Source organism: Callithrix jacchus, chromosome 4 (assembly GCF_049354715.1).
Source record: "Callithrix jacchus isolate 240 chromosome 4, calJac240_pri, whole genome shotgun sequence".
Classification (NCBI taxonomy): domain Eukaryota; kingdom Metazoa; phylum Chordata; class Mammalia; order Primates; family Cebidae; genus Callithrix; species Callithrix jacchus.
Window position 1 is genome coordinate 36,758,710 of NC_133505.1, and position 11,851 is coordinate 36,770,560.

General features: G+C 46.1%; 1 pseudogene; it reads left to right on the forward strand.

Moving 5' to 3' along the window:
- The first annotated feature begins 10,356 nt into the window (after window positions 1–10,356).
- On the forward strand, window positions 10,357–11,489 carry LOC144582310 (rho-related GTP-binding protein RhoQ pseudogene; annotated as a pseudogene).
- The last annotated feature ends 362 nt before the right edge of the window (window positions 11,490–11,851 follow it).

An 11,851-nucleotide genomic window follows, 5' to 3' on the forward strand; every position in this document is an offset into this window, starting at 1 on the left:
TGCTCATGACATAACAAACCTGTCAAATTAGAGCAGCATGGCTTTCATTTGGGATGGGCCCTCCTGAAAGGTGCAGTGACCAGAGAGAATGTAGCCAATGACCATTCACCAGCACAAAGTACAAGAAATATCACATTTCCTTTTTTTTTGAGACAGAGTCTCACTCTGCCACCCAGGCTGGAGTGCAGTGGCACAATCTCAGCTCACTGCAACCTGTGCCTCCAGAGTTCAAGCTATTCTCCTGCCTCAGCCTCCCAAATAGCTTGGATTATAGGTGTGCACTACACCTGGCTAATTTTTTATATTTTTAGTACAGACGGGATTTTGCCATGTTGGCCAGGCTGATCTTGAACTCCTGAACTCAGGTGATCCACTTGACTCAGCCTCCCAAAGTGCTGGGATTATAGGCGTGAGCCACCATGCCCAGCCTCCTTATTTTTCTTTAAATCAACTTAAGTCCAATTCTGAGCCCCACTCCCCTGAGAAGTAGAAAAGTCAAACTCAGTCATCACCAAAGCTCTCCAACCATAGGTCACATAAAAGACCCTCGGTCTGAAGCAGCATGAGACATTGGCGAGGCCCCACTGGTTATGAGACATTGGGAGACACAGAAAACCACCAGGGTCTCCGTGGTCCTGGCTTATCTGCTTCTGCTCCATTGGTGGGTTTCAGAAAATCCTCAGCAAAACAAGAAGTGCCTTGCCTCTGAGGTGCAGCAAACAGGTGTCCCATTTGAGTCATACTGCTCTCTTGGGTGGCTGCCACCGAAGGGGAAATGCCCCCACTACTGATGAAACTCATCAACTTCCAGTCGCCTCCCAGTCCAGGTGAATGATCTCTCCCCTCCTGCTCAATGCTCTCAAAAGCATTCTGGGCTCTCCCCTCCTTCTCTGGTGAAATCTAATCTCACCTGAGCTTAGGATTTTTCAAAAATCAGGAAAAGCTCCTGCTTTTGAGGCAAGAGAAGGCAAAGCCCAGATTTCTGTTAGAAATGGGAAGGATGGAAGTGACTCGAAGAAGGAAGCAAAACTGAAATCTTAGGAAATTATCTCATCCCATTGGTGTCATAAGTAAGCAGTTGAGCTGCCCTTGACTTCTTGGCCTGGGAACTGGTAGGACCAACTCTCCCAGACAGAGAAGTCCTAGGAGCCAGTCACGGTGCACCAGCCCCAGGCACACCGGCTAGGTGTGAGAACCACGAAATGATCCTGGGTGTTTCGGGGCAGCGCTCCCGTGTGCCTTCCCACCCATCCCTCAAGGGATTCTGGGCAGAGGTTCCCAGGGCTTGGGGTAGTCGTAAGTTAAATGGAATAGGGAAGATGAACTGAAAGAATCCTAAGACTAAAAGCGTGGCAGGAATCTGCAAACACAAGACCATCCTACCTTTAAGCCTAAATTCCAGCTGGATTTTTGTGGAGAGGTCACCTTATTCATGGCCAAAGGGCTGACCGGATCAACGCCTGCAGGGAGTGCTGAGGATGAGAGAGGAGCTTTCTCACAGGACAGCATCAGCACCTAGAGCTGGCATGAAGGGGTTCTGAGGACCGAGCAGGTAAGAGAAATCATATTTCAGCAGGGTCTACTGAGAGCCATGACATGGACACACAGTCTTACAGTGGACACACAGCACACAAACAGCAAGGGAATCACAGGGCACCAGAGAAAAAGGACTGGCAAGGCAAATGTGCCTAGTGCTTGAAGACTCTGCCAGGGAACTGGGGCCTCCATATCCAGGGATCCCACACTAGAGGTTCTGGAAAAAGTTCCCTCTAGACATGGACTTCCTACTGTGCCCATCTGGCTGGTAAGAAAACTTCAGTTACACTTTCAAGCACAAGCAAAACTCTCTTCATATTACAAGAAAAAAAAATTTCATCCTTTTAAGCAACAAGGTCTCGTGTTCTGGTGCCCAGGTAATTTGACTGAGATTGAACTTAGCAAATGTTTAGGGAAACAGAAAACAACGATTAACGAATTCATTAATTCAATTAGGGCACAGGGTAGCTCCTCCGTAAATGCTTGTTGTTGCTGCTGTTGATGATAATTAAAATCTTGTTTATAGATAGGATGTGATGTATAATCATTTCATAACTAAGTCCTTATGCTTTGATGAGAACTATCATTATGTGTAAATATTGACTAAGGCTGAGCCTCACACATGCCATTGAAATTCCAGTTTATAATCTCCTGCTAACCAAAAGTAATGAACTAAACTGAGACCTCAGATCCAACAAACGACTGCTGGCATCGATGGTCGGAGGTACAGACGTGACCCTAAATCAACATACCTTGTAATCATTTTATGTATTTTGCAGAGAATCTGGGCTTAACTGATAGAAAGAAATTCTTTATGGGAATTCTGAGATTTCTTCATCATTCAGTGACTTCTAGGATTTCTAATGATGAAGGTCTTCTCTATGATTCAGGCCCCCACAGAGCATCAGGAGGTTGGGGGACCAAGAGCTTCTGGATTCAGTGGGTCCATGGTATTCTCAGAGCGACCCACTGCAGTTTCGCTAGAAGAGTGGTGGCTCTTCCATTAGGAAACTATTTTGTTCTGAGAATGACCAGAAGAAAATTAATTTTCTAAATGTCAGCCCAAACTGGCAAGAATAAAAGTGCTGAGCTGAGTTTTTTGAGATGGAGTCTTGCTGTTGCCCAGGCTGGAGTGCAGTGGCATGATCTCAGCTCACTGCAACCTCCGCCTTCCGGGTTCAAGAGATTCTCCTGCCTCAGCCTCCTGAGTAGCTGGGACTACAGGCACATGCCAGCATGCCTGGCTAATCTTTTGTACTTTTAGTAGAGACAGGGTTTCACCATGTTAGCTAAGATGGTCTCAATCTCCTAACCTTGTGATCTGCCTGCCTCAGCCTCCCAAAGTGCTGGGATTACAGGCATGAACCAGCATACCTGGCAAGAATCTACATTTATTTTTCTTACTTTCAGCAGTAAGGACTGAATGGCAATAGAAACTGGACTTTCCTAGACACTCCTTCTGCCCATCCCAACCCTCCAAACACACACTTCCATACACACACACACACACACACCCCACCATATGCACAAATGTCACACACACTTTATTTAATAATTTACCAGATGGAGATTTAAAGTATGGGATATTGTCTGTAAGTAAATTAGAGTAAGTCAGTAACGTAAACATATTCACTAAAATCCAAATCCAAATGTCCATTTTGCCACAAGTTACCCTATAGTACCCATTCACGCCAACCAATCAGTTGAGGTGTTTGCACCAATAGAACTACCAGAAAGGAGAAGCAACATTTCCTCCGCATAGAGCTTGGGCAGGGAGGGATCCTCTTTTACAGAAATGAGTGAAATTAACATGAAAGAGGCAAGAAATCTTCCTGTGCATTCTTGTACATATACATTACTTCCTTTCATCTGGAAGCATCTATTGAAGGGCAGGATATGGTAGAAGGCATTAGGTTTATCAAGACAAATTCAAAGAGAAATAGTGTGTTTGAATTTAGCTTTCAGCATTCTAAGCTGGGAACATCAACAGTTTGATAGACTTTGTAGAGGGGGAGAGGGAGAGAAAGAAAATCTTCTAAATGATTTTCCTGTATCAGGAACAAAAGCACTCAGGTCTTAGATTTTCTTCTATAAAGTAGATAAGATTCCCATTTTGCTTGTTACAGGGTGTTGTTGCCCTAAAGTGGAAGAAGGATATACCAAAGAGGAAGACGTACAGATGGAAAATTCTGAGCCTTTAAGAAAATTCTAGAGGTCGCCTCTGGAAGGAGATTGTGGGAAGAGGAGATGAGAAAGGCCCAGAAAGCAAGGTCCAACATCAAGGTTCTCCTGGTCCACTCCTTATTCTAAGAGTGGGAGCAGCTTTTAAAATATCCAGCAAGGTAGGGGAGAACCCGCTAGTGACACCTTCCTGGGGTACAGCAGGGTGCAGTGGCACACACTCCCCATAGCCCAGGGCATAGGCACAGCCTCAGCAGAGGAGGGGCCTGGTGAGTCTTCTGACATTCCTGCCCCAGCAGTGTGCATGGGGACTCACGTTAACCGCATGCCTCACTGTGAGGATGTATAGAAGGGCCATGCAGGCTGGGTTAGAATGAGGATGCTCTCGGGTGGGGGCTTTAAGAAAAGGGGCAAATGGCCCAAAGCCAGATGCAATCAGCATTTCCCCATGATCACCAGACCAGGAAGCAGGAAAGGCCAATCACTCTGTCTCAGAAGACAGTGAGGACATAAATGGCCTCATCGCTAGGAGACTGTGTTCCAACTGAGGTGGATGGTGAGAGCCAAGGGTGTGAAATCTGAAAGACCCAAAGAGGCAGAGGCTCAACTACACATCAGACTAGGCTTCTAGAATTTTCCAGAGGTGGCGTCTCCTGCCCTAACTGCCCCCCGCACTACCCAGCAGACAGGGGCTTGTGTACAAGATGAGAACAATAGGGGCCAGGCTTTCTTTGAGCACAGAAGTGTAGCATGAGCAAATGTGCAGCATGGGCAGGGTAGCTTCAGGAAGTCTCAAATTAGCTACATGTATAGATGGAAGATTCTGAGCCTTGGAGAAGATGTTACTAGCTTCAAAAAGACAAAATTTTGTCTGGGTCTAGTGGTTCATACCTGTAATCCCAGCACTTTGGGAGGCCAAGACAGGAGGATTACTTGAGGCAAAAGAGTTCAAGACCAGCCTGGGTAAAACTGGAAGACCCCACCTCTTTAAAACTAAAATATAAAATTGGCTTGGCACAGTGGCCCATGCCTGTAGTCCCAGCTAGTGAGGAGGCTGAGGTGGGAGGCTCTCTTGAGCCTAGGAGGTCAAGGCTACAGTGACCCGTGATGGCACCACTACGCTCCAACCTGGGCGACAGGGCAAAACTCCATCTCAAAAAAAAAAACACCAAAATTTAATTATTTGACCATGTAATTTTGTATTGCATGTTATACATATTATCTATTATATTTATACATCATCTAGACGTTTTTTGCTTTTTAAATTCTTCAAGCAGATGTACCTAGCTAGCTGGACATTGTGTGTTCTTGTCCTTCACGGGTTCGGGTCATCCCACACATGCACCGCCTGTTGGGCAGATCAGAGAGCTCTTCTGCTCCGTCACAAATGAGACAGGAATGGAATGACTGGCTGTGTGGTGAGGCAGGCCAGGGAGAGGAGAGACTCAGAGCCTCGAGGGTGAGGGGAGGGAGAGAGATCCTAGGAAGTCTTCTCATGAAGTCCAAGAGAGAAGCAGCCACATCATGGCTACAGAATCAAGAAATGAAGGCTTTCGTGCCTGGCGTGTGGAGCACATGGGGCCATCTGAATAGGCTGAAGAAGGCACTTTCTCTTCTCTGCACAAGGGGCACTATGGATAGCATTGGGGATACTTGAATCAGAGGTAAGAAGGTGAAATACGTGTGCCCTACTGGAAACTCTGTGTGTGTGAAACAGTGTGTGTGTGTAAGAGAGTGACCAGGAGCAAGAACAGCAAGACTAGCTAGTAAGAAATCGACTAGGAATGCATTTCTAGCATGGAAAGCATGGTCCTGAGGTTACACATAAACAGGAAGAATCAGCTGTGGTCCCAGCTCTTCGGAAGGCTGAGGTGGAAGGATCACTTGAGTTCAGGGAGGTCAAAGCTACACTGAGCTGTGGTCACACCGCTCACTGCACTCCAACGTGAGCCACAGAGCGAGACCCTGTCTCAAAAACACAAACAAAATGTTATTTTACTCTTTTATTGTAATTTGGAGCAATTTCTAGAACTAAATCATAGTCAATTGTCTCAAACTTTCTTTTCTAACAGTTGAATCCAACTTTCTTTTCGAACCAGGAAAAAAATACATTACACAGAGAGATGCTAGTCAGAAGTAAAAGTCATGGGTGACGTAATGAATTTTCAAAGTCACTTTAAAACAGACCCATTTTTGTATATGTGTATGTGTTTTCAATCACCATGCCTTCCTAAAATTAAAATATACTGGGAAATTGGGGGGCTACAGGGATGGGGTGGAGCAGAGATGAAAAAACATTTCCAATTCCTGAACAGGATTCCCCAACTTGCTGTTAAAACTGCACACAGGATTCTGAATGTTTGTATCTGGACAACCTAATCCATTGTTTTATTTTCACTCCTTCAGCCCAAACAAGTGTCCTCACTGTCTTCGGTCTCACTCCTGAATCTTTACAGCATGAACAAACATTAAGAAACAAGAGCAATCCAGTGTAGCAAAGCGCTATCGCTTCAAACAATCATCTTGAGGTTTGCTGGGATTTTCAGAAAGTAAGACATGTTCACCGTTGGGAGTGAGCCTCCGATTTATCTGCTAGAAATGTAAGTGGCCCTTCACACAGACCCTCTTCCCCCAAAGAAACGCCCCTTTTCTGAGAGATGAGGTGAAGTGGGAAGACTAAGAATCTAATATTTTCAGCTACATAAACTCATTTCAGCCTGAAAGTCCTAACAATGTAAGTGTACGCTCTAGAGAGAAAGACAGAGGGAAGAAAACAGCAAGATTTTTCCCTGGAATCTGTTGAGAATAAGGAGGGAGCTTGGGTGGGGGGACGTGCATTTTGTGCTGTACCTTTGAACACAATGTCCTGAGATAAATTGCCAGTTTCTGAAGCCAACGTTTTCTCCGAAATTCTTAAGGAAATGTTGCCACCTTCTGGACAAAAGCTCAGTAAGCAGTCACCACAATCCTGCTCTCCAGCTTCTTTAGAAACTCATTTACGTAGGTTAATAAATAATTTTGCTGTGGCGCTTCTATTATTTTACCTGCACAGCATTGATAGCCTCAAAAAATCAAGTCACTATAAAAGCGCTAATCGTATGCCTAGCAGGACAGAAAGCCCACCTCGCCAGTTAAGCAGATTCTTCAAGAGAGAAACAAGCACACTGATGAAGTTTACCAGATTTTGTTAAATCTCCCTGATGGATTTGTGAACTCTTACAGGGTCTGAAGAATGCTGGGTAGGTTCTCAACCAGCTTTTCTCTTTACGGTTTTTTTGTCATACTTCTATCTTATAAAAATAGACTCAAAGTCACTTAACCAAAGTCTTGAATTTGGTTTTTTTCAATATACTTTAGTATTTTAAGGCCATCAGCAATATTTTGAGCATTCAGAAACAAAGACACCTGCACTCACTTCCTGAGAATTTGTAAAACACTCACATTTCTTTCCTGTAATGGGCCCTTCCCATCAGTCAATTCTCGTTACCAAATGTTTTCAATAAAAGAAGGCAGTGAAGGTGGACACGCTTTATTTGAACAGCTACGTATTGCGTCCTACTGAAGAAAAACAGCAAAGAAGGCGCCTGCACATGTAGCACTCAGTGTCTCAATGAGGAGCCAGACGCCGTCTTCCCCATGCTTCAGCTTCAGCTGAAATGAATTTATGCAGAAATGAATTTCCTCTTGCGTTTCCAACGTGGAGGAGTCTGCAAGACGAGGATGTCCATTGCTCTGCTGGATCTTCTCAGAGCTGTTGAAATGTGCAATAAGTCCAATGTCCCTCTTCATTCAAGATCTTGCCAATGGCTTAGGGGAAGGCTGCAGTACTTCTCTGAGAAGGTCTGCAGTACTTCTCTGAGAAGGTCCATTTATTTTTCTGAGGATGCGGCTGATGAAATTGACGGCCCCATCCACCCCATCCATGTTTTCACAGGTGGGAAATTCAGTGGTGAAGCCCTAACTTGCAGCACGTCCCTAACACGGCTTATAGCCTTGTCTTCTGTTCTCTCATCATTGGGGTGGTTGATCAGGAGCTCTACTGCATGACCAAAGGTGTTATTAACTCAATTCTGTGCTAGACCATTGCCTCAGTTTCCCCCACAGTCACCCTCTGGCTGGAGGCAGCAGCAGGTTTCACGGCATCTCAGCAAATGAGAGAAGATCACAAAAAGGAGAAAAGCCAATTGTTTTGACCAAATCCCAGACAGTGCTTTTTGTCATCCACCAGACACTCTAGAGCCAATGAAGGAAAATAGAAAAAAACATATTCTTCTTATAAATCTTGTTTGGTCTGGGAGCAATGTCTTGTGCCTGATATCCTGGCAGTTTGGGAGGCAGAGGTGGGTGGATCACCTGAGTCAGGGGTTTGAGACCAGCCTGGCCAACACGGTGAAACCCCATGTCTACTAAAAACATAAAATAGCCAGACATGGTGGCAGACACCTGTAGTTTCAGTACTTGGGAGGCTGAGGCAGGAGAATCGCTTGAACTGGGAGGTGGAGGTTGCAGCGAGCTGAGATCGCACCACTGCACTCCAGCCTGGGTGACAGAGCAAGACTCTGTCTCCAAAAAAAAAGAAAAAAGAAAAAACGAAACCTTTTTGTTTTGAATAGGGAAGTCCCCGGTGCAGAAATGTCTTCGGTACTGATGATAATCTGGGCCTGCGACTGCTAAATTGATTCACTATCCTGCAGGGACTGAATATCAAGGAACAAATGCATTAATCATGGGAGAGCCTGTGTGCCAACGCGCATAAAGACCACTGTGCCCAGCAGCAGCGATCGCATGAACCTTTGCACAGACCACATGCTCCGACGTAGCTCTCTGAAGTCTCATTACTGAGTGTGTGGCAGAGGGATGGGGGGGCTGCATCTCACTTTCACTGAAATGTGCATTTACAAATAAATGTATTTACATTTAGTTTTATGTTTAAAAAAGGGGGTAGGAACAGGGAATGGCCGGGCCAGAGTCATTATAGATGAAACAAACACACGGACACAGATACACACACGCACACATGCACAAAAGCTTTCAGGGAGAAACAGAAAATAATGTTTTGCAATTACAGTCCACAGCTGCTGCCGTTCCAGTGTGCGTGTGCTACAACAGGTGCGGCCATTATCACAATGAGTAGCGCACATTAAAGGTGCCATCCATAGGGGTAACAATACTAGGGCTGAAAAGGTATTTTCATTTGCAGCCTGATGTTAGGCAGAAAATAAAATAAGGCATGTCATAGCCAGCCTGATGGCTCAGCTACCACATGGGAGGCCCAAGCCCGGGATGAATCCGAGACCCTTCTGTGTATGTCTAACAGTGGGACCTGGCCGCGGTTCCTGGAGAGATCACCAAATTTCTTCCTGTTCTAAAAAGGCTGCTGACCATGATTGGGGGAAACTGAGGCTCCATACAGTCTATCCAGTTAGCAGCATCAGCAGCATGACATTTATCCCTGCCTGCCACCTACTAGTATCTGGATCCTAGAAAGACTGTGGGGGGAAAATACAGAGAGGCTCCCAGTGGGTGGAGAAGCAGAATGGCGCCCACAGGGAAGTGGAGGAGGAAGTGGCCTTGAGTCAGCTCCCCCTTAGGACCTGTCTCTGTGTCAGGCCATCACTAAGTTCCACCCCACAGCACAGGAGTCTCCTCCGAGGGACTGCCCCACATCATTAAGCTCCACCCCACAGCACAGGAGTCTCCTCCGAGGGACTGCCCCACATCACTAAGCTCCACCCCACAGCACAGGAGTCTCCTCTGAGGGACTGCCCCAGAAGCCTCGGCTTTAGGCCCGCAGCAGTCAATCTGCTTTGCTCACTTCTCTTTTTAAAAGCCCAGCAGCAAGATGGGCACCGTATCTTATTTTATTTACTTCCCGCAAGTTCTCAAGTTACAAAACTTCACTCTCAGTGGAAAAATTCATCTTCAGGCAACCAAGACATTCACGCAGATTGGCAGTTGGAAAACATCGGGAAAGAGAGAGCTTTGGGTAGTGACAAGAGAGTGCGCTTTAGAAATCAGAGGACAGAAGACCCCGTCTCAGCACGGCCAGCTCTGTGATCCTGAGCAAATTATCTAAACTCTCTGAACCTCTCTGCAAAATCAGATTAATAGTATCTTCTGCATAGGGCTGTCGTGAGGCTCTGATGAGACCAACTATGTGAAAATACTTAACACCAAGCATGGAACTAGCAATCACTAAAAGATGGTAGAGATTATGAGAGTAACTTCCATTTCTCTATATTCATTTTCCTGAGTGGGCCTGTGAATAACTTCTAAACCATTCTAAAGAAAATGGAGCTCAGTAGCAAGAAAGGAGAAAACAATGTGCTACACATATTTCTCACAACCATAGAGGCAGCTTCAGACCACACATTTCAAGAAGACTGTTAGAAATGTGTAATGCTCTGCAGAATAATTGTTTTCATACTACTTTTAACAGTGGTGAAAGCAAACGACAAAAAATAATGCATGTTGTGGAGTGAATTTTAAAAGCTGAGGATCGCTCCCCAAAGTTGCCGTCTCCCCTGGGGCCGGTCGGTCTTATGATCCGGCGGATCTTCCTGGGGAGGCCGGGCCGGGGAGAGGGCGCGGGCGCCGAGTGGCGGGGGCAGCGGGCGGGCGCGGCCACCGGGGAGGGGCGGGGATCCGGGCGGCGACCGCGGCGGCAGCGGCAGCGCCCTGGGCCCGCCGTCCCCTCCCCTCCGGCGAGGGGAGCAGCCGCTGCATGGGGCCGGGGTGGGGGGGGCGGCCCTGCGGCGCGGAGCGGCGGCGACGGCGGCGGACCCCGCAGGCGGGCTGGGGCTGAGCCCGGGGCCGGGGCGGGGGCTCCGGGGGTACCATGCCCGGAGGCCGGCCGGCCGCAGCATGGCTCACTGGCCCGGCGCGCTGATGCTCAAGTGAGTGGTGGTCGGCGACGGGGCGGTGGGCAAGACGTGCCTACTCATGAGCTATGCCAACGACGCCTTCCCGGAGGAGTACGTGCCCACCGTCTTCGACCACTACGCAGTCAGCGTCACCGTGGGGGCAAGCAGTACCTCCTCGGACTCTACGACACGGCCGGACAGGAAGACTATGACCGTCTGAGGCCTTTATCTTACCCAGTGACCGACGTCTTCCTTATATGCTTCTCGGTGGTAAATCCAGCCTCATTTCAAAATGTGAAAGAGGAGTGGGTACCGGAACTTAAGGAATACGCACCAAATGTACCCTTTTTATTAATAGGAACTCAGATTGATCTCCGAGATGACCCCAAAACTTTAGCAAGACTGAATGATATGAAAGAAAAACCTATATGTGTGGAACAAGGACAGAAACTAGCAAAAGAGATAAGAACATGCTGCTATGTGGAATGTTCAGCTTTAACCCCGAAGGGATTGAAGACTGTTTTTGATGAGGCTATCATAGCCATTTTAACTCCAAAGAAACACACAGTAAAAAAAAGAATAGGATCAAGATGTATAAACTGTTGTTTAATTACATGAGAAACATCTTCAGTGGCCAAGGAAACTGTCTATTTCTCTCAGAAAGCATATGAAATGCTACCCAGACCTTTTATAGCTAATGAAGCAGTTCAAAACTTGAAAGAAAACAAAACCTGTCCTTAGAATTCTATAAAGTTTATTACGAATACTCCTTAAAAGTCTAAAAGCAGTAAACAGCATCTGAAGCCACAATCTATTATAAATACTTTATTTCGACTAGAAGGTACAATCTCTCAGGGGTTTCATAATTTAAAAAGCTACAATCACATCATGTTGTAACTACATAAAAAACAGTGCTGTAAATGGAACTGCTGGGCTTTGACCATACACATTTCTGCACAGCCCTTACGGAATCTGCACAAAGAAATATCTCCCTTTGCTCCAGTTAATTGTTCTTGTATGTAAGTTGCTTTCTATTCCAGTATATCTAGAGTGGTGAAATAACAAGGCCAGCCACGTAGCCAAAGGTCGCTCCAAGCGTACAGGAGATGGGCCTTACCTGAGAAGAGAATGTATGAGATCAAAAAAGAACAAATGTTTCATTATTACTTGAGCACAAGTGTAACCGAAATATTTCTATATTAAAGCTTACTGTGCTTTCTTAAAGAATGCCAAAAGTGTAATAAGGTCATAATTGCATTTATCATGAACAC